The following is a 23,050-nucleotide window of genomic DNA, read 5'->3' as shown; positions in this document are numbered from 1 at the left end:
GATTGGATTGTTCAAGGGTGCAATAAAAATATATATTTATGTTTTATATTGATTAAATAAATGTATTTAATATATTAAAGTATACGTGTATTTTTGATAATATATTAAATATATTTTAATGTCTGTTTAACAAGTATTTAATATACTTGTAGAAGCAGTGATAAAAAATCTTCCATCAAAGGAAAGCCCAGAACATGATGGCTTCACTGTGGAATTCTACAAAAGATTTTTAAAGATTAATACTATCCTACTGTAACTATTTCAAAAAATCAAGGAAGAAGAATACTTTCCAACTCATCCTATGAGGCCAGTATTACCTTATACCAAAATTAGACATAGACAAAACAAGAACAATGACAGGCCAATGTCTCTGATAAACATAGGTGCCAAAATTCTCAACAAAATATTAGCAAATTGAATTCAACACACGAAAAAGGTCATTCATCATGATCATGTTGAAAACAGCCCAGAGATGTATTTTTTTCCACTGAAGCTAACTCTCCTATCAGTGCAGTCAATCCCATCCCACTTCTGCAGATCACTGTTCCAACAATTACCTCTCTTTGAAGACTTTCCCCCTCTCTGCCAGAGATTTTCCCCAAGATGAATGTGAGCCCTTTGTTCCCATCCCATTCCCCACAACTCCTGAGATGTTTCCGCTCGTTTGCTCACAGAATCATGATCTGGTGCCAGCTTCTCATCTCCTGTCTCTTCTTAACCCACTCCATCTGCCCCCTGTCACCGTCACTCTTCTGAGACTCCTCCTGCCAAGGTCCCTCGTGTCTTCACACTTCTAAAGCAGAGCTCTTTTTCCAAACACACAACTTCCCAAGTCTGCCCTAATAATGGAAAGGGCATTGCCATTGACTAGTTGCTGGGGCAAATACCTACATGAGTTACCCTGCTCCAACCTGTGAGCAATTCCTCCATCAGGAGTCTGTCCACTTTTCATTCTGAGCCACCATTTGTCACTGCTCAGTTTTATCACCAGAGTTTCTTCCTAACCCTCTTCTCTGCCTACATTCTGACTCCCAACTATGGTCTACTCTCCCCTGAGCAGTCAGCATAACCTCTTCAATTAAGGCACTGCACTCCCCTGCTCAAGATCTACCAAAATTTACCCATCAAACTGGAATGAAAACCGAACTTCTTCCCATGCCCTGAAAGCCACAAGGCCCTGTGAGCTACGGCAGGAGTTCCCAACCTATAGTGAATTGTATAATTATTTCATTATATATTACAATGTAATAATAATAGAAATAAAGTACACAATAAATGTAATGCATTTGAATCATCCCAATACCATCATGGCCCCACCCCCACAGTCCATGGAAAAATGGTCTTCCATGAAAATGGTCCCTGGTGCCAAAAAGTTTGGGGACCACTGAGCTACAGCATTGCCAATGTGACCTCCTTTCCTCCTTATTTCCCTGATTCCTCACTCAGACCCCACTGGCCACCTTGCTGTTTGTTCTTTGAACACACATGAAACACATTCCTGTCTCAGACTCTTGGCACTTATTCCATTGAGTGTAATGCCGGAGCTCCTTACCTTCCTCACTTTGGTCAGGTCACTGCTCAATTGTGGCCTCTCGGGAGAGGCTCTTTCTGATGATTCTACCCAAAATAGTGAGCACCTCCAATCACTGTATCTCATTCCCTGCTTTGTCTTCTTGGTATTTCCCACCACCTGGGATATTTGTATACCTGAAAAAATACTTAATGTCTTCCTCAATAGATCGTCTGCTCATAAAGGCAAAAACTTTGTTCCACCTGTGCTCTCCTTTACCCCATCACTTAGCAACTTCTTGGCAGCATTAGCATTATGACCATAGCCTCTCTTATCTTGTCTCCTTTTATCACTCTTTCCTAGTTTTCCTCCTCCCACTCTAGCTGCCCTTCTGGGGACTTGTCCCTTAAATTATCATGATCCTTAGAGATCTATTCTCTGTCTACTTTTATTCTATAGACTTTCTCTAAATGTGAACAGCTACTCTTACTCTTCATTCCTTACCGCTAGCTCAGATTCCTCCTGCTCCAGTCTCATATATCTAAATGATGACTACACAGGGCCCCTCTGCTATTTCATAGGCACATCAAGCTTCCCCTGTTTGCAATGAACTTCTCCTTCTCCCAACCCAGCTCTCCCTCCTGCATCGCTTATCTCTCTGCATGTGGAAGCACCACCCATGCTTCTCTCCAGCAGGTGCTAAGTGTCCCCAAATGGCTTGCAGCTTCACGGACAGGCCTGTGTCTGATCCAGTGCCCACTGAGGGGTTTCTATTCAAGTGCACAGCAGAAGCCTCCTCTCCTAAACCCTTGCTGGATGCTACAGGAGTAGGCACTGACCTAAGTATTCTGTCCCTCCGGGTCATGCAGTTTGACTTCTCTTTACAGGTTTGCTGTGGGGAGGAGAAAAACAATCCCAAGTACTTGAATAGGATTTGTTATTCCAAATGATGAAGACTTAACACAGGAATTCTGCATAAATGATGCAACTGTCAGGACACAGCTATAGTTTAGCAAGCTAACTAGCAAAGTCTTTGTCCAAGTTTTACTTGTACCATATTCCTTGGCAACTTCCTGAGCAGGCACAAGAAGTCATCAGGAAAAGATTAACACCCATGATCCAAGGAACAAAGATTTTAAGGAAGGAGTTCTCAGTCACAACACACATCTGAATAGCCTGGGGAATATAGTCTGTGACTCAGCTTAAACCTACACTGTACTCAGTCTCTGCCTATGGAGCAGATGGTTTTATTACTGCTCGCCATCCCCGCAGCATGCTGTGTGTGCGTGTGTGTGTGTGCACTGCAGGTTCATTTGGGCAATGTGTTGTTGGGGGAGAATCCAGAAATCTCTCTTGCTGTACTTTTTATTTCAGCTTATTATGGGGGTACAAAAGCTCAGGTTATATATATTGCCCTTGCCCCCTCATCCCCCTGAGTCAGAGCTTCAAGTGTGTCCATTCCCCAGACAGTGCACATCGCACTCATCATGTAGGCATACACCCATCCCCTCTCCCCCCCACCTCTGTCAGATACCCAATTGGTGTTTTTCCCAAATGTGCACTTAGGTGATGATCAGGGAAACCAATTTGCTGGTGAGTACATGTGGTGAATATTTTTCCATTCTTGGGATACTTCACTACATAGAATGGGTTCCAACTCTCTCCAGGAGAACAAAAGGGATTTTATATCACCATTATTTCTTATAGCTGAGTAATACTCCATGGTATTTATCTTGCTGTACTTAATAGCAATTGTTTTGTGATGAGAAAAACAATGGCAACACCTTAAACCATAATGATTATTAAACTCATATGCATGTATTTACTTTCCTTTGGTAGATTTTTTTCTTAAAATTCAGATGTTAATTTCAGGAATCTACATTTATTTCTAAAGATGCTTTATAAATAAGAAAGATCTTACAAAAGCTATCGATGCACCTGGAGCTGTTAGCTTTATGTCACTGAAAAAATATGAACATATGTGTAAATAAGTTTGTGTTCAGGATCATCCTTGAAGTATTCCTCCAGAACATTTCCTCACAGAAAGAAGAAAAGATGCAAAAAAGTATCTACTGAAGAAAAAATTTAAGTACTCTTAAGACATCAGTTTTCACATTTCTGCCCTTGTATCCCTTAGAATGATTTCGGTTGGGTGACATGTCTTTTAGGCTTTTAAATATAAACACTGAGAACTTAAATACTATAATGATTCAATGCTCATCACCATTCATTGGAAACTGGCATTAGACATGCCCAAGAAATTGGCACTGAGCATGCTCAGAAAATTTTTATGTTCCTTTCTACTTCCTCCTGACAAAACCTATGGAAATTTAAGCTATTTTTAGGCTCAAAGTCTTATATTGATCATATGTCATGCTTATCTGCAATAAACTTTCAAAAAAACATTTTTAGTTTCCTGTAAACACCAGGCTCTAAGTCTGCACTGTCCAGTACAATTGTCACTAGGCACATGTGTCTACTGAGCACACAAAAGTGGCCACTATGTGCTTGAGGAAGTGAATTTTTAGTTTTCTTCATTTTAATAGATAAATTATTTTCTAACTCTTTTTATAGACGTAATTCATGTCAGGACTAGTGATAAATATTTATATTGTTTGATGATATTGAAAATTATCTTTTAAAAAGATACATTTTCTTGAATTTGGATGGTACATTTACTCACTTGGCTCAATAATTAAATGAACCTACAAGTCAGTTCTTACTCTAGCATATCCTTTTTACATCACTCCTTTTATAAGATGATTATGTACCGCATGAGTTGGGGAAGAAGACTTAAAGAATGATGATTTTGATTTTAGTATGGTATAAACACACAACTCTAGGAGAGAAACATATAGCCTCAAAAAAGTAATACTGTGAGTGGCTGTGACTTCTCATGAAAAATATCTATTTGCATCTCTATAAAATAAGAATGTTCACTTACAAGTTAATCCAGGAATTGTTACTATCTTAGTAAAATATCTGCTGGGAGTGAGGGGGAGTGGAGGGAGATGCCTAACGTTCAACAAAGCAAACAGCTTTGCAAATTCTCCTCCTGGCTTCTGGTCTCCAGAGGGTTCCTGACCTCTTTTTACTCAGCACAAGTCCTGTTCTCTGGAGTCTTCTACAGTGACCTGCCAGAGTTGCCCTTAAGTATTGACTCTCCCTGACAGGTAATGGTAATAAACCAAATATATTTTCACCTCTCTAACCTTGCACTGGAACACCAAGAGCATTTTACAAAGCAGTGGTGTTGGGCAATAAAGTCTTTAGAACTTTATTGAATCTGAATATGAGATTCAGATATCCCAGGTTTTTCCTCACTTTAGTTCTATTATCTTCTTATCATGGATTTCTTGCTTCTTTTAAGTAGTCTGAGTTAAAAACTCAAATGCTTCTTTTATTTTAAGAGAACCGTCTTTGATGAACTTTAAAAGTTCATAAAACTAACATATGAGCATTATTTTAAAGCACTCACTTAAACCAGTGATTCTCTGATTGTGGTGTGCCAACCTCTGGAGATCCCCTAAAACCCTTTTCCAGGAGGCCCATAAGGTCAAAACTGTTCTTATAAGAATGACAAGACATTGCCTGCTTAGTCACTGACATTTGCAATGACTGTATAAAAGTATACATGGGTAAAACTGTTGATTTCTCAACATAAATCAAGGCAGTGGTACCAAGTTACACTAGTCATTCTATTCTTCACTCCGCCTTGCAGAAAAGAAAAGCCCGTTTTATTTAAGAATGTCCTTTATGAATTAGTAAAACTTAATGGTGTTATTAAATCTTGACCTTTTTAATATTCAGAATAAGTGAAATGTTCACTTAAAGCACTACTGCATGCTGCAGCATGGCTGTGTTAAGCAAACATGCTTGAGATTAAATTCTGAGCTGAACAAGCCACTTTTTTCAGAGAACACCATTTTGTTTGAAAGTACAACTGACTTTTATTCTCAGAAATGAACAAGGTGAGACTTACACTTCAAGGAAAATAATAAGCATTTGTTGCCAATAATAAAACTCAAACTTTTAAGCAAAAAATACTACTAAGATTACAGTAGAAGGAAAACTTATACCTTCTACTGTGAACCTGACTGCTTTTCAATACTTAATGTTTTTATAAGATTGGTGCCAATAATAACAAAAGCAAATCTTTCCTCCAACTGAGAGGAAAATATTCATTTATTATGCAATATAGATTAATGAGTATTCATGTCACAAATGCATTGATATGTAAAACTCCATTGTAACTAAGGAACTAAGACATGTGGAGTTCTGTTATACTATTAAGAAAAAAAACCCACAATTATCTGAAAGCTTTAAAAATACACCTTTTTGCCAACTATATATTTGCATGAGACTAGGTCATCATCTTATTGTCTCTTCAAAACAAATTGCAACGATAGGAATGAGAATCCAGCTGTCTTCTAGTAAGCCAGACACTAGAGATTTGCAAAAATGTAAATAAAACACACTTTTAACCAATTTTTTTGTTGCAGAAGAAAAGTTATTTTTGTGAAAAATATTATTTATGTTAACAATGTGGTTGTCAGTCATGGGTGATTTTGTCCCCCGGGGACATTTTTTGTTGTCATAACCTGGGGGAAGTTACTGCTGGCCCCTAGTGGTGCTTCTAAACATTCTAAAATGCACAGGACACATTCCACAACAAAGAATTATCTAGCTCAAAATATCAAGAATCCCAAGGTTGAGAAAACTAAACTAAGCATATTTTTTTTAATTCTCAATTTTAATTTCTAATACAGTTAATACCAATATAATTGACATGAAAAAATACTCTTTGTGATCCTCAATAATTTAAGTGCTAAAAGAATCTTAAGGACCAAAAAAGCTGCAAATGGTTTGCTTCAGTATTCTAGTAAGCACTCTACAGCCTATGTCTATAGTTATGACCTACTACTAAACTTGATATCATGCAAAGTAATTAGCTGGAAATACAAGACAGGTTAAAAAAGTTCACCCGTTATTTATGTGGTAATATATTACTAAAGTCACACTGTGGAGGAAAAAAAATATTTTTAACAACAGATTTTATCATTTGTTATGTCTGAAGACAATTTTTAAAAGGTTCCCAGGGGCTCTACAATTCTCTACTTTAGAACAGTACTGTGTGGGCACTTTCCCCTTTGTTTTAATTCTTTGGCTTTTAGCAAAAATAGGAGAGCCAACATACTAGGCAATATGCTGTTAGAAGACAGGTTTCTGTTGATTATTGTAATATATTAATTATTACTTATTTTCCCTGTCATTTGCTCTTCTACCCATAGAATCTTTCATCCTGTGAAAGTTATATCTATTTGTACACATGCTTAAATTAAGTCACATAACAATTTTGTTTACTTTAATTTGTTAGGCCTTGAATTTCAGTTGATTTAGTTCACTATCACTTACCTTCCTGTTTTCCATTTTAGCTCTAAAAGTAAATAATGAAAGAGCTTTATACCAAATAAAATCATTTAATGTCGCTATTGCAATAAATATTGAAAAATTTGTTAGTAAATGTAAGTGCGAAAATGTAAGTGCAAAATCAATGACAGATATAGCTATCCCGAAACAAGCAGTGTTAACAGTGCAGCATAATACTGCACAGGATAATATTAAGGGTAGCTATTTCCCAAATATTTTAAATGAAATATTAATGAACAGAGACAATTCACTCTGTTACTGTATTTCTGTTATCCACAGATGTTGTGTGTTAGAAAACAAAGGGTTTTCTTTGGTAAGTTACATGTTTCCATTTGCCTCTAATGTCTAAAATGAGGCTCAGAATAATTGAGGGAAGGCAAATCAGATGTTTAAAAGTAGGTCTATATACTATTAGCACTTTTTAAAAAGCCTGTAACATTATTAGCATATAAGTGGACACTTTTGTTAATATAATGCTTCCAGCAGTTTTGTCTCCAAATTGATTTCAAAATCACAGAATTTGAAGTTATAAGATGGAAAGGACCACCCAACCTCACAGGACATTTAACTCAACTCATTTTACAGGTAAGGAAACCAAGGCTTAAATCTGACCTGCCCAAAGTCCCACCGATAGGAACAGTTCATCCTTCTACATGCAAAGTAAGCAGCATTGTCCCTCCTTTACTGCACACAGAAATTATCTGAAGAACTTTAAAAACAGCCTGACTTTCAACTTGAGGCATTGTAACTTAGTTGGCATCAGATATGACTTGGGCATCAGAATTATTTTAATGTTCCCAGGTGATGCCAATGTACAGCAAAGCTTGGGAATGATTGCTTTAGGGTTGAGATCAGAATCACATGGGATGCTTTTGTTCATGTAATTCTGCCTCACATTCTTTCCCATTTTCCTAAAGGGCTTGTGAGTGCCTAGACATGGAGGGAAGGTGGAGGTGGGAAGATGCATATTTGCAGACACGTATTTTGAAAAATGTTGCATAAGTGATTCTAATGGCTCACCTCTCCCACTGAGAACAAGCAATACTACCCCCTCACACGTTTTTCAAAATCTAAAAGCCAATGTTCCCTATTAATTTTCTCAAGAAACCTTTCTTTCACCAACAGTGAATATGTCATATGATCATTTCTAAAACTTAATGACAGCAAATTAAAACTTACTGTACTTCCAAAGGGAGACTTCTAAAAATTAGACTAAGTTAGGGAGGAAAAAAGCATAAAATGTACTTGTGTGAGCAAGGTTAATCTTTGAAACTACTTTTGTATTACATATGGAAACATCAGAATCATCTGAATTCAAAAAACGCTGGGACTCTAGCCAAAGGACAGTGGTGTTTTACTCATAGATTTAGGGCCTTGTCTGAACAAAAGCATTTAGTGATTGCTTAATAAGGTACCAAAACCCACGACTTTGGGCAGAGTCAGGGTACGGTTTATCTGAAACACAATTTGATCATGACTATTGTTATAAGTGAAAGAGGAAAGTGACATTATTATGAGTGTAAACTTGCAATTTTTAATTAAATGTAGCAGTTACACAAAATTTAATTAGCAAAAAACTAGTACATTAGAAACAAAATTAAGTTTATAAGCTAGTTATATTTTTAACTGTAAAAATGGGGATAAGGACATTGATATTCTAAAGTAGCATTTTCCAAACTGTGTTCTGAAAATCAACACTTGTAATCCAACGTGTTAATAATGTTCAAAGGACAATCCAATGGGGCTTATTTTTGTTGTTAATGCCTTTTCAATAAACTTGAATGGTTCGTCTTAGGGTATTTTCAAAGTATATCTGTGATTGTGTACCTCAAAGGTGCTCATGCTTGATTAGGTATATTTCAATGCAGATACATTTGGCTGCCAATGTAAGACAAGCTGTTCCTTCTTCCAAGAATAGTTTCCAAAGTAGTATGCATTACTTCAGGCTGATAACTCATAAAGAAATATTTTTTCTTCAGAAACTTCCAATAAATACCACCTCTCCTTTTCATTATGCTCAACATTATCGTAAGGTAAATGCATCACATAAAGAGCTACACTTTTTCTGGAATTGCTTATTTGGTAACTGGCTTTCCCTTCCTCTACGCAGTCTAAGATTAAAACAGAAATTGAAAATTCATATGTAGGCCCTTGAAATTAATATATAATTGATATCAATTTCTCAAACTGATCCCTGAAAAAGGACAGCCAAATGGCTGAAATGACTGAGGATGGCTGGGATGCTTTTAGTATAAGGGGGTCTGTCATCTGCCCTTGGCAACCTAGTTGTACTCACTATTTTACTGTTCTATGGTTAGGCTGGTTGACTGCGTTGTTTTCTGGAAACACCATTGAGCATGAGCTGTCCTTTCTTTTTTTTTTTATTTTTTTAATTTACTTTTATTTTTTACTTATTTGTTTATTTATTTTTTTAATTTCAGCTTATTATGGGGGTACAAAAGTTCAGATTACCTTTTCTAATAAGCTGCCCTGGAGATACCTGAAGGGAAAAAAAAAAAAAAAAAAAAAAAAAAAAACAGAAGAAAATGTCACAGTAAGTTAAACCTATAAAAGTGTGGTTTTTTCTTTGGTTAAAATGTCAAGTGATAATGGTAGTAATATTCTCCAGGGAGTAGGGGGCTAGGGGAGGTAAACTCACAACTAATGGGCATGAACATGGTGAGTATTGTAGAGCAGAAGGGCATGCCTCTAAACCTCGCTTGGGTGAGGCAAAGACATAAAATGTAACCAGAGATATTTGCACTTCGGTGTTTATTGCAGCAGTATTCACAATGGCTAAAATGTGGAATCAGCTTAAGTGTTTATCAAGGGATGAATGGATATGAAAGATGTGTATGTACACAATGGAGTGTTATTTAGCCATGAAAAGAAGGAAATTTTGTCATTTGCAGAAACATGGATGTATCTGGAGGACATTATTTTAAGTGAAATAAGCCAGGCACAGAAAGACAAATATTTCATTTTTACACTCCTATATGGGACCTAAAAATAATTGATCTCATGGAGGTAGTGAATAGAATGGTGTAGTGAATAGAATGGTCTTGGTAAGGGTGGTGGGAAGGAGTAATGAAGAGGTGTTGGTTAATGGGTAATACTGTTAAATATAAGGAAAAAGTTCTAGTGTTCAATAGTGCAATAGGGCAACTATAGTTAACAATAATTTATTATATTTCAAAATAGCTACAAGTCTTCAAATGTTCACAACAGAAAGCAATGATAAATGTTTCAGGTGAATCATGTCCCAATTACCCTGATTTGATCATTATATGTTATATGCTTGTATCAAAATATAACATGTACTCCATGAATATGTACAATTATTATGTATCAATAAAAAAGTAAAGAAAATGTCAAGTGATGAAGCATTAAGACATTTCTTGGCCGGGTGCGGTGGCTCACGCCTGTAATGCTAGCACTCTGGGAGGCCGAGGCGGGTGGATCGCTCGAGGTCAGGAGTTCAAGACCAGCCTGAGCAAGAGTGAGACTCTGTCTCTACTAAAAATAGAAAGAAATTATATGGACAACTAAAATATATATATTCAAAAAATTAGCCGGGCATGGTGGCACATGCCTGTAGTCCCAGCTACTCGGGAGGCTCAGGCAATAGGATCACTTAAGCCCAGGAGTTTGAGGTTGCTGTGAGCTAGACTGACGCCACGGCACTCACGCTAGCCCGGGCAACAGAGTGAGACTCTGTCTAAAAAAAAAAAAAAAAAGACATTTCTTATACTTTATAAACTGCCTGTGTGGTATCTATGTGTGGCTCTATAGGAAACCCATTGAACGCTCTTAACTTCCACAGACAATGTTTGAAGAATGGGTGATAAAATGCTACCTTTGATATAATACCTATAGTCAAATCCAGCAAGAATCTATTTTGAGTTACATTTATAAATAATTTTAAAAGTTTAACATAAAAGTTCAGGCATAAGTGCAGGGACACAGACCAGTGGAACAGAACAGAAAATCCAGATATAAAACCATCCTCATGTAGCCATCTAAGCTTTGACAAAGCAGACAAAAACATACTTGTGGAAAAGAATCCTTATTCAATAAATGGTGCTGGGAAAACTGGATAGCCATATGTAGAAGACTGAAACAGGACCCATAGCTTTCACCTCTCACAAAAATCAAATCACAGTGGATAACAGACTTAAACCTTAGGAGTGAAACTATTGGAATTCTAGAAGAAAATGTGGGAAATACTCTTATAGACATTGGCCTAGGCAAGGAATTTATGAGGAAGACCCCAAAGGCAATCAAAGCAACAACAAAAATAAATGGGACCTGATTAAATTAAAAAGCTTCTGCGCAGCCAAAGAGACAGTCACGAGAGCAAACAGACAATCTACAGAATGGGAAAAAATATTCGCATGCTACACATCCGACAAAGGACTGATAACTAGCATCTATTCAGAACTCAGGAAAATCAGCAAAAAAAAAATCAAACAGCCCTATCAAAAAGTGGGCAAAGGACATGAACACAATTTTTTTAAAAGAAGATTGAAGAATGGCCAACAAACATATGAAAAAATGCTTAACATCTCTAATCATCAGGGAAATGCAAATCAAAACCACAATGAGATATCACTTAACTCCACTGAGAATGGCCTTTATCAAAAAGTCCCCAAACAATAAATGTTGGCGTGAATGCGGAAAGACAGGAACACTCATACACTGCTGGTGGGACTGAAAACTAGTGCAATCTCTGTGGAAAGCAATATGGAGATACCTTAAACAGATTCAAGTAGATCTACTATTTGATCCAGCAATCGCATTATTGGGCATGTACTCAAAAGAACAAAAGACATTCTATAAAAAAGACACCTTCACCCAAATGTTTATAGCAGCACAATTCACAATCGCATAGATGTGGGCACAACCCAAATGCCCATCACTACATGAGTGGATTAGTAAAATGTGGTACATGTATACCATGGAGTATTACTCAGCTATAAGAAATAACGGTGATATAAAATCTCTTATGTTCTCCTGGATAGAGTTGGAACCCATTCTACTAAGTGAAGTATCCCAAGAATGGAAAAATAAGCACCACATGTACTCACCAGCAAATTGTTTTCCCTGATAATCACCTAAGTGCACATTTGGGAATAACACCAATTGGGTGTCAGGCAGATGGGGGTGAGGGGAGGGGATGGGTGTATACCTACATAATGAGTGCGATGCGCACTGTCCGGGGAATGGACACACTTGAAGCTCTGACTCAGGGGTGGGGGGGGCATGGGCAATATACATAGCCTAAACTTTTGTACCCCCATAATATGCTGAAATAAAAAAAAAGATTTCAGTGTTTTTTTCTTAAGCAATAAAAAACTGAGATTTTTAGTATTTATTTATTACACTAAAATGTAATGCCTTCAATGATATTGGGATAAGAGAAATTTATTGCAGTAAATTAAAGCCTAACATAAAGTTTACTAATTTGCTCACACTAAATGTATTAGTTCAGGAGACAGTGTGATGAAAGAAATGTTCTAGAGACACAGGCCCTTTGTGCCAGGGTTGCTCAATCACCAACAAATGAGGGGACTGTAGGTCTCCCTGGGGCTGTTATCTTAATGGAAGATAAAATTATTACTTTAAGACTCTCATAGCCAAAGAATGAAGGACAAAAACAACTTTTTTAGTTTAACTTTGACTTCATGTTTAAATAAGATTGCCATTATATTACTCAAATTAGAACTTTAGAGAAGAGCTTCCACTCATTTCAAAATTTTATTAATTTTATTCTATGAGCTATTTGACACACATCATGGCACTTTCCTGCCTCACTCTTGCTGCTCTCTGGCTGGAATGCCTTTTCCTTCCTCCTTTCCCAGCAAACTGGACCCACCTACCTTCCAGGATACCTTTGCCAGCCTCCACACCACAAAACTCTTCCCTTTGTGTGCACTCATATGTTTATTTCACCACTTGTTACATGGTAACAGTTGCTTGCAGGACAGCTCCCTCATAAAAAACCAAGCTTCTGCATGATAAGTGGGACTCTTACTCCTTCTACCTCCAGCTGCTGAGCACAGAATTTGGGACAAATTAGTGCGAACAACTGTTTGACAAATTATTATTTAAAATCAGTTACAATTTGGAAGATAAATCTTGCTACAGACACAAATTAGTGAGAACTTATCTGTAATGATATCAGAGGTTAGAAGAAACTTTTTGAGCCCTGTAGAAAATAAACTATATTTAAAACACTTTATAAGTATCCACTTAGTTGCAAAGAATGCAACAGTCAAATAATGAAATATCCTAAACAATGTTAAGACAGCTCTCTTCCTTAAAAAATGAAATTAGCAAAAAAATATCAGTGACTGAATAGTTGGAAGAAACAGCAGCATTCTTTAAAACCACACAGTACCAATGATTTTAATGCATTTAAAAAAACTAATTCAGGTGAGCCTTCTTTCCTCCTATTAATATGATAGTTTTTAACATGTTGTCACATTCTCCTATCAGTAGCCCCCACAAATACATGAGAGACAGGGCAGGGATCTACTTGTTGCATTTAAAAGTACACAGCATTTAAAACTTGCCAGTAACCGACAATAAGAAATATCCACACCATCTAACACCCTTTCATTTGTTTCAGTTGTTTCTACTGCAAAATCACTTATTCCTTATTAATAAAAAGTCCCAGACTTATATTTTTGAGAAGTATTACTATTTGGAGGGCCGAATTCTCCTTTAAGATAGAAATATTTTAATTCTATCTAACTCTTTTGTGTTTCTTAACCTATTCAGTTACTGTGTACACATTAACTCTCTGTGTTAATATGTATACTTTTATAATCTCAAGAAACAAATTCAACATGAAAAATGAATACTAACTCATTCAAATATTTTCATTCCAAGTGGTAGAAAGTATCTTTTAAGGTCAGTACTCTTAGGTGCTATATGGCATACCCTACACCATAACAAAAGTTAGTTGTTATGAAAAACATATACATGAGAATAAACAGAACAGAGAGAAATTGGACCAAAATGCAGACTAGATTGTAGAACTTGACCTGATGATTTCTCCAATATTTTTCCCTTAAGATTTTCTGTTATGAGTGTACATGGTTTGTCCCTGAAAATATTAATGCTAAAACCTTTAAAACTTTGAATTAGATGTGGCTTTTAGTGAATCAGCAACTTATGTTCTATTGGCTAGATCCAGCCAAAGAAATATTAAACACTTCCCCATCAGTCCAGCCTTACTCTAAACTCTGGCTTGAAGACAGAGGAATTATTCATTCCAGGAAAATGGCCATTTCTACTTGCTTGATTTTTTTCCCACAACCAGGCCATTCCCAAATTTCAAGATGATCAGAAAAAGATACATGTAAAAACTCTCTGCTAACAAGTACACAGCAAGAGACATACAGCAAGTGTGTGTAGTTTCAGCTACTCAAACGTTTCAATATCAAGAGCATCTCTTTGTCTCTTGAGATTAGAGGGTGGCAGAATTAAGTTTCCGAGCAAAGCAATTATAACTTCTAACAGGTAATATTCTCCTCATCCTGCTTGAAAACTTGACAATTGCCCTTTATGGCTAAAGCCTTACCATTGTCATCTTACAAGTGCAACAAACTATACTAACAAACTCAAGGATATAGAATGCAAATACTAAAAACAAATTTAGGAAGATGTGGATGGGGGAGGGGATGGGTGTATGCACACATAATGTGTGCAGTGCGCACTGTCCAGGGAGGGGAAGGACACGTTTGAAGCTCTGATTCCGGGTGGGGGGTGCAAGGGCAATATACATAACCTAAACTTTTGTACCCCCACAATATGCTGAAAAAAGAATTAAAAAAGACTTAAAAAAAATTAAACAGCAAAAACTCTACCAACAATTCAGTGTTCATAGATATTGTTTCAGGTAGTCACAAAATAGACAGGGACAGAGAATTGCATTTTTCTTCAGTCAGCACAAATACCAAAATATAGAATTTTATAGTCTTTAACAGGAAAGGAAAGAGGGTGCTTAATGGATTTAAAAAGTTGAATAGCAAAGACTAGAAAATAATACCTAGTAGTCACAACCCAAACCTTACCATAAAAGATCGAGTACCTGCTGAAATCCTGTCCCACCCACTGACTTTTTCCATTGTGCCTACTCTCTCTGACTTTAAACCAATTAAAAAAATAAAAGTGAACTAAACTTTTTCTCTGCCTTTATTTATAAGACAGACTTTGCATTTTTTTTTTTAAAGATTTGATGACTTCTCATTCACTTAACGATATCTAACACTGTGCACTCTTGAAAACAGCTCCATGTATGTTGCACAGTGATGGGACCATATGGCAGGGTGAAGAGTTGAAATTCAATTACTAAATGAGGGCTTAGTAGAAAAGTGTAATATGATTATTATAGGAATAACTAAAAATTGCCTGAACTAATATTATTACTTATGTTGAATTTAAATTTAGATTTATACTTTCTTTTTTTTTTCTTTTTCTTTTTTTTATTTCAGCTTATTGTGGGGTTACAAAAGTTCAGGTTATATATATTGCCCATGCCCCCCATCCCCCCGAGTCAGAGCTTCAAGTGTGTCCATTCCCCAGACAGTGCGCATCGCACTCATCAAGTAGGTATACACCCATCCCCTCCCCCCACCCACCACCTCTGTCCGATACTCAATTAGTATTATTCCCAAATGTGCACTTAGGTGATGATCAGGGAAACCAATTTGCTGGTGAGTACATGTGGTGCTTATTTTTCCATTCTTGGGATACTTCACTTAATAGAAAAGGGTTCCAAATCCCTGCAGGAGAACAAAACACATTGTATATCACCGTTATTTCTTATAGCTGAGTAATACTCCATAGTATACATGTACCACATTTTACTGATCCACTCATGAATTGATGGGCATTTGGGTTGTTTCCACATCTTTGCAATTGTGAATTGTGCTACTATAAACCTTCGGGTGCAGGTATCTTTGTCATAGAATGTCTTTTGTTCTTTGGGGTAGATGCCGAGTAATGGGATTGCTGGATCGAATGGTAGGTCTACTTGAATCTGTTTAAGGTATCTCCATATTGTTTTCCACAGGGGTTGCACTAGTTTGCAGTCCCACCAGCAGTGCACGAGTGTTCCTGTTTCTCCGTATCCATGCCAACATGTATTGTTTTGGGACTTTTTGATAAAGGCTGTTCTCACTGGATTAAGTGATATCTCCTTGTGGTTTTGATTTGCATTTCCCTGATGATTAGAGAGGTTGAGCATTTTTTCATATGTGTGTTAGCCATTCTTATATCTTCTTTTGAAAAATTTCTATTTATGTCCTTTGCCCACTTTTTGATAGGGTTGTTGCTCTTGAGTTGTCTAGCCAGAGGTGTGTCTATTTTGTTTGTCTTTTCAAAGAACAAACTTTTTGTTTTATTAATCTCCCTTATGGTTTTTTTGTTGTCCTTTTCATTTTGTTCTGATTTGATCTTAATAACTTCTCTCCTTCTGCTGGGTTTGGGGCCGGTCTGTTCTTCTTTCTCCAGCTCTTTGAGTCTATTCATTAGGTTATCTATTTATAAGTTTTCTGTCTTTTTGATATAGGCATTTATGGAAATGAATTTTCCTCTCAGGACTGGTTTAGCTATGTCCCACTGATTTTGATAAGTTGTGTCTCCTTTGTCATTTAATTCAAAGAATCTTTTGATTTCCATTTTGATTTCTTCATTTATAAAATAATCATTCAGGAGAAGGTTGTTTAACTTCCATGACTTTGAGTAGAAATGAGAATTTCTGTTAGGGTTAATGTCTACCTTTATTCCTCTGTGATCTGGGAAGATTCATGGTATAATTTCTATTTTTTTGAATTTTTTAAGACATGCTTAATGTCCTAGGATATGGTCAATCTTAGAGAATGTCCCATGAGCTGATGAGAAGAATATATATTCAGTGGATTTTGGGTAGAATTTCCTGTAGATGTCAGTCAGACCCATTTGTTCTAGTATTGTATTTAAGTCCATTATTTATTTGTTTATTTTCTGTTTTGAGGGTCTGTCCTGTGCTGTCAGCTGGGTTTTGAAGTCTCCGGCTATTATGGTGTTGCTGTTTATCATTTGGTTTAGATCAAGTAGGGTTTGCTTTATGAATCTGTGTGAACCTAAGTTGGGTGCATACATATTAAGTATAGTTATGTCTTCTTATTGAACTATATCCTTCAGCATTATATAGTGTATATGTACATGCAAAGATGCATTTAGACTGAAAACAAAAGGGTGAAAATCGATATTTCAAGCAAATGGAAGCCAAAAGAAAGCTGGTGTGGCGGTTTTAATCTCCAATAACTTAGTTTTTAAATTAAAAAAAAGTAATGAAAAACAAAGATAGTTACTATATACTGGTGAAGGGTACAATTCAGCAAGAAGACATAACTATACTTAATATATATGCACCCAATTTAGGTGCACCCAGATTCATAAAGCAAACCCTACTTGATCTGAACCAAATGATAGATAACAATACTATAGTAGCTGGAGACTTTAACACCCTGCTGATAGTATAGATTTATACTTTAGGTATAGCTTCTAAATTTGGGTTTAATGGGTAGACCATGAATTTATTTCCTCTCCCTCCTGAAATTCATTAGAATTAAAGGCATCAAATAAAGGTTGTATACAAGACCAGGAAAAAGGATTGATAGCAGATTATTTTTCATATTGAAAGATAAAAAGATGACAAAGGAGTGGTAACTGGTATGGAAGCACAACTATGGTGCACCCAGAGAATGACTGGAACAGCCTCATTGAACTCAAGGCAGTCTCAGAATTCAGAAGGCACATGGCACTGTGGGAGGTAGGTGAAACAAAACAAAAGCCAACAAAGTCAGTTCAAAATCTGTGGTTAGAGCCCCTCCTCCACCTGTGCCCCCATCTTATATGGAATTTAGATGTGTATTCCTGGAGCTATAAACCTGAGTGTTTCTGGGCTCAGAGGTACCAGTCTCAGAGATACTAGGGCTGAAATTTGGAAAATGGGAAAAGTCCATTCACTGAAAATTGTACAAGTAGCCACGTTTGCACTTCCCGGGTAGAAAACGAAGAGCTCTTTCTCTGAAGAGACTGAACTGTCCCAGAGAAAAGACTCTCAGCTAATACCTACGTGATGAGTGCATTGCGCACTGACGGGAATGGACACGCTTGAATGTTCTGACTCGGGGGGATGGGCAGGACATGGGCAATATATATAACCTGAACTTTTGTACCCCCATCATAAGCTGAAAAAAAAAAAAAAGCCGGCTTGTCCTTCAAATCCTCACAGTGAAAGCCATCAGGTAACAAAAGTCCTGCTCCTGCATGGTGTTTCCAATTAGAAAAATATAGGGACCACCACCACACATTTGAGAGAAGGCTCCAACAAGAGAGATCAAAACAACAGGAAAAAGGAATTTATAGAAGTGGTAAAAATTCAGTAGAAAATAAAAACTTTAAAAAATTTCTTAAAATACTCTCAAAAAGACAAAACTTTTTTTTAATTAATTAATTTATTTTTTATTTTTTTTTTTTGTTTTTCAGCTCATTATGGGGGCACAAAAGATCAGGCTATATACATTGCCCATGCCTCCCCATCTCCCCGAGTCTGAGCTTCAATTGTGTCCATTCCCTAGACAGTGCACATCACACTCATCATGTAGGTGTGCACCCCTCCCCTCCCCCCACCCCATCCCCCCCAGTCAGAACTTCAAGCGTGTCCATTCCCCAGGCAGTGCGCAAAGACTTTTAATAGAAGTGTTAGAGTATACAGTCAAAGAATCCCCAGGAAGTAGAACAAAAAAACAAACTGGAAAGCAGTGGAGGGATAATTAAAGATCAATGCAGAAATATTGGTCAAAGAGGCCCAACATTTGAATAAGGATATAAGCAAAAAGAAGGAACAGAAAAAATAGTAAGGAAACAAAACTCTCTAGAAGAGATGGTCTGCAAACTTAGGGGACCCAATAAAATGAAAAAAATCCCCCCAAACCATATTACAAAATTGCATTAATCCCAGATATAGAGAATGCACTAAAATTCTTTCATAGAAGGAAAGGGGTAAAGATGACAAATTGGTTACATATAATGTATCACACAATGGCAACAGATGCAAGGACCACACTAAATTGAGAACACAATAGAGAAATGTCTTCAGATGATGAAATTTAATTTCAAGCTAGAATTTTATGTTCTATCAAATGGGAGGGATTTTCAGACAGGCTAGATCTCCAAGAATGTCTGCCCATGTGCCCTTTCCTGGGGGAATGTGCTCCAGTAAAACTAGGGATTATGACTAGGTGAGGTGGCTCAGTCCTCTAATTCCTGTACTTTGAGAAGCCAAGGTAGGAGAATTGCTTGAGTAAATAAGCTTGAGACCAGCTTGATCAACACAGAAAGACTCCATCTGTGCAAAAAGAAAAAAAAAAATTAGCCAGGTGTGGTGTCATATGCCTGTAGTCCCAGCTACCTGGGAGGCTGAGACAGGAAGATTGCTTCAGCCCAGGGGGTTCAGGGTGCAGTGAGTTAGGATGATGACACTGCACTCTAGCCTGGGCAACAGAGAAAGATCCTATCTCAAAAACAAAACAACAAAAGACCCTCAAGGAGTATAACAAGACATGGGAAACACAGAACCTATGGCATAGGGGATCCGACACAAGAGAGCCATTATGTGAGATCCCAGAGGACTTCAAAGAGATGTCCCAGAAAAACAGGCTAACAAAGCAGGACTAGCAAAACAAAGCAGTCCATACTGGAGGAGAATGACAAAAGGCTGAGAAGAGTTGTCTCCAAGAGAAAAATGAAACAGATGTATTTTAGTAGATGGAAAATATTTAGATGGGCATGTGACAAATGTCACAAAATTTGGGGGATTAATAGCTGTTAGAAAACAGGCAAATAAATATAGTCAGGAAATTAATTCCACAAGAAATAGAAGGATGTGAAAGCAGGGAGACCAGCCGGTGACCACTTATTTGGTTGTGTGAGCTAATGTAGGCTAAGAAAAGGGGATTGTCTGGGAGAAGTGAGGTGCTCAGATTTCAGAAATATTTAAGAGAAAGAATGAAGGGTGTGCAGAAGAAGAACAGCAAGAAAACTGTATGACTCAGCAACAAACAATATTTGCATAGTCATAATGCAAATATTAATTACTCATTTAATACAAAATGTGATACATGTCAAGGAAATGGAGGGAGGGAAATAAGGTCATGGTGGAGTGAGGAAGCTCAGCTTTTACCTGCTATGACAGGAAGTCAGCAGAGAGGGCTAAAAATGAACTTAGCTATTATCACTATTACTTTGATTAAAAAATAAGTTTAAATGATTAAGGCAAAAATGTTTAAGGCAGATCTTTATACCACAACCAAGTTATTGAAATTTAGCTGAAATGTTAGAAACCCTTTAAAAATTGGCACCACTCAGTCAAAGGCTTTTCCACATAAATTTGTTACTTAGGAAAATAGAAGAGATTTAGAAAATCTACAAAAAAGTGTCCCACGCTAACAGTATGTGGTGCTCTTTATATTTTTAAGGAATCATGACAGACATACTTTTAATTCAAACTATTAATGTCTTAATTTTTCAACTGTTTACTTACATGCTTTAAATGGTTGCCCTTCCTCTTTTCTTGCCCTCAAAATAATAACTAAATTGATTAATTCTGATACAAATGTCATAGAATAAAAGTAGCTGCTCATTATCTGATGAATTACCAATATACAAAATCAGATAAAATTCCATTCTTTTAAAAATAATTTTCTTCAAACTTTATAATTTAAATCACCTCACAAGATGAATGTCATAAAGTAAAATCTAAAATGTTAGTTTTACTTTTTGATTTAACAGATATTCTATTATATGCAGGCCAGGTGCAGTGGCTCACACCTGTACTCCTAGCACTTTGCTAAGGAGGCCGAGGCAGCAGAATGACTTGAGGCCAGGATTTTGGGACCAGCCTGAGCAACAGGGAGTCCCCATCCCTACAAAAAATCAGAAAAATTAGCCAGGTATGCCTGTAGTCCCAGCTACTTGGAAGGCTGATGCAGGAGGATTGCTCAAGCCCAGGAATTTGAGGTTGCAATGAGCTATGATGACACCACTACACTCTAGCCTGGGTCACACAGAGGAAGATCCTGTCTTAAAATAAAAAAGAAATAAATGAAAATCTATTACATACAAATGAAAGAATCCCCATGTAGAAAAGAGCAAAACAAATTAGGCCAGATGAGAAATTTAGCTAATCAAAAAGTAAACCTGTTGCGTATTTGAACCTCTACCCAGCAGTATCTTCTAATTCTACATTGACACACAGCTTACTTTAATTACCAGTATCTACCAGAGGACAGCTCTTAAGAACCAGTTTCTGTTCAGGCACCAATCCATAGATGCATCTGAATCCCTGGAAGCATCCTTATTGGTGATCTAATATGTCACTGAAAAATAAATTGATCTTTACATAACTGGAAAGTAACCTAGCTGACATTGAAATTTTAAAATGAGTGTGCTAACTGCATTGAACATGGTACCTACAGAACACAAAATAATTTTGTTGTAACAAAGGTCAGAAGAGTAAATGCTCCAAGAAGGACTTTGGCTGCACTTTGTTTCCCACACTGCCTCCTCCTCTGAGGCTGGATGGCATGTTAGGCACACATTTCTCACCACTGAAGAGACAGGGAGATGGGATAGTTTTCTTCTGTTTCCACACACTCTACATGAGAGAAGCTCATGGCTCTGCAAGAAACGGAGAAATACAGCAATCCTAACCAGAAATGATTGGTTCAAGACAGGCAAAGTACGCACAAACTATGGAAATGCATTATAGGCCGACACCCAATTTCTTCATTTCTGTAGGATAGGGGAAAAAAAGAAACCCCTATTTTTTATTGTGCTGCATTCCTTTTTTTTTTTTTTTTTTTTTTTTTTGTCACAATCCAGTTTATTATGAAAAGAGGCTGGTGTGGGGACATGGGATAGACAAGCACATTTAGGTCAGGTGGCTCAGGTGAAGTAGTGGGGCTTCTTCGCATCGATGCCATACTCGCTGAGGGCAGGGCCAGGTCCTCTGCAGTTAGGGTGGACTTGCGGTCCTTGCTCTTGCTCCGGGAGCTGCCGGAGGCTGTGCCCTTCATTTTGCAGTGCTGTAGGGCATTGTTGGCAATATCTGGGATGAATTTCTGGGCAGCTAGGGAGATGAGCCGAATTATGTGTGGGTCTGAGGCCTCAACGCCAGCAGGGTTCAGGTAGTAACCAGTCACTGCATCAGGGACTCTGGGCGAGTAATCCTCCCGCTGCATTAAGAAGTCCAGCAGAGGCGGGCTGGACACTGCAGGCTTCCCATCTCCGCCACCGCGCTCCGCAGTAGGTAAACCGCAGGCCACCCGCCCAAACCTGAGCTGCCCCGCTGGGCTGGTCCCGCCCGCGCAGCCAAGGGCCCCGTGCCCCCAGCCGTGGCTCCAGCCCCGGGTCTCCCTGCTGGCCCTGCGGGGCTGGTCTTGTTCTCTGCGGTGGGGCGGTACCAATGGGCGGCGCTGTGGGAGCCGGGCCTGGGGCCAAAGCGGAGGAGGCCGGAGCCAGTTCCCTCTGCTTTAGAGCCGCTGCAGCTCATATGACCCCTCGGAGAGGCAGACTTCTAATATTCTTATGTAATACAACCCTCACTTCTTGTATTCTTGCTGTTGAGATCAACTGAAAAACCTGGTTGTAGATGGCCTTTTAGCAAATAAACTAAGATTTAACATAACATTAAGGTAAATAAGCAGGAGTGCAGAACAATCCTAGGGTTCTGATTCTCATCCTAAAACAAGCAGGATTGGAAAATTGGCAGTAGTTTCACTTGCTGAGGCCAACCTCTGGGAAATACCTCAGCGCATGTTTATATTACATTAGGGTGAAAAGGTTTCGAATAGCTTACATTTCTGAACAGGACAGATGTGGATGTGACAGGATCATCTGGTTAGATCACTATATTAAAAGGGGCCAAAATCATAGTTTCAATCCCCACATGTAAACAACTGATTTTTTTTTTCATTTGCTCAAATAAAAACCGAACTGCAGGCTAAATCCGATCGTTCATCTTTAAAGTGTGTTCTTTGGAGCAGGGCAAGA

The 23,050-nt window shown here is 37.7% G+C and overlaps 1 pseudogene; it reads right to left on the bottom strand.

Annotated features, from left to right (window-relative positions):
- Positions 1-21,943: 21,943 nt before the first annotated feature.
- LOC138378010 (transcription initiation factor TFIID subunit 10 pseudogene) lies at positions 21,944-22,550 on the bottom strand (annotated as a pseudogene).
- Positions 22,551-23,050: the final 500 nt, after the last annotated feature.

This window comes from Eulemur rufifrons, chromosome 30 (genome assembly GCF_041146395.1).
Source record: "Eulemur rufifrons isolate Redbay chromosome 30, OSU_ERuf_1, whole genome shotgun sequence".
Taxonomy (NCBI): Eukaryota; Metazoa; Chordata; class Mammalia; order Primates; family Lemuridae; genus Eulemur; species Eulemur rufifrons.
This window is presented reverse-complemented; position numbering and strand designations above follow the sequence as displayed.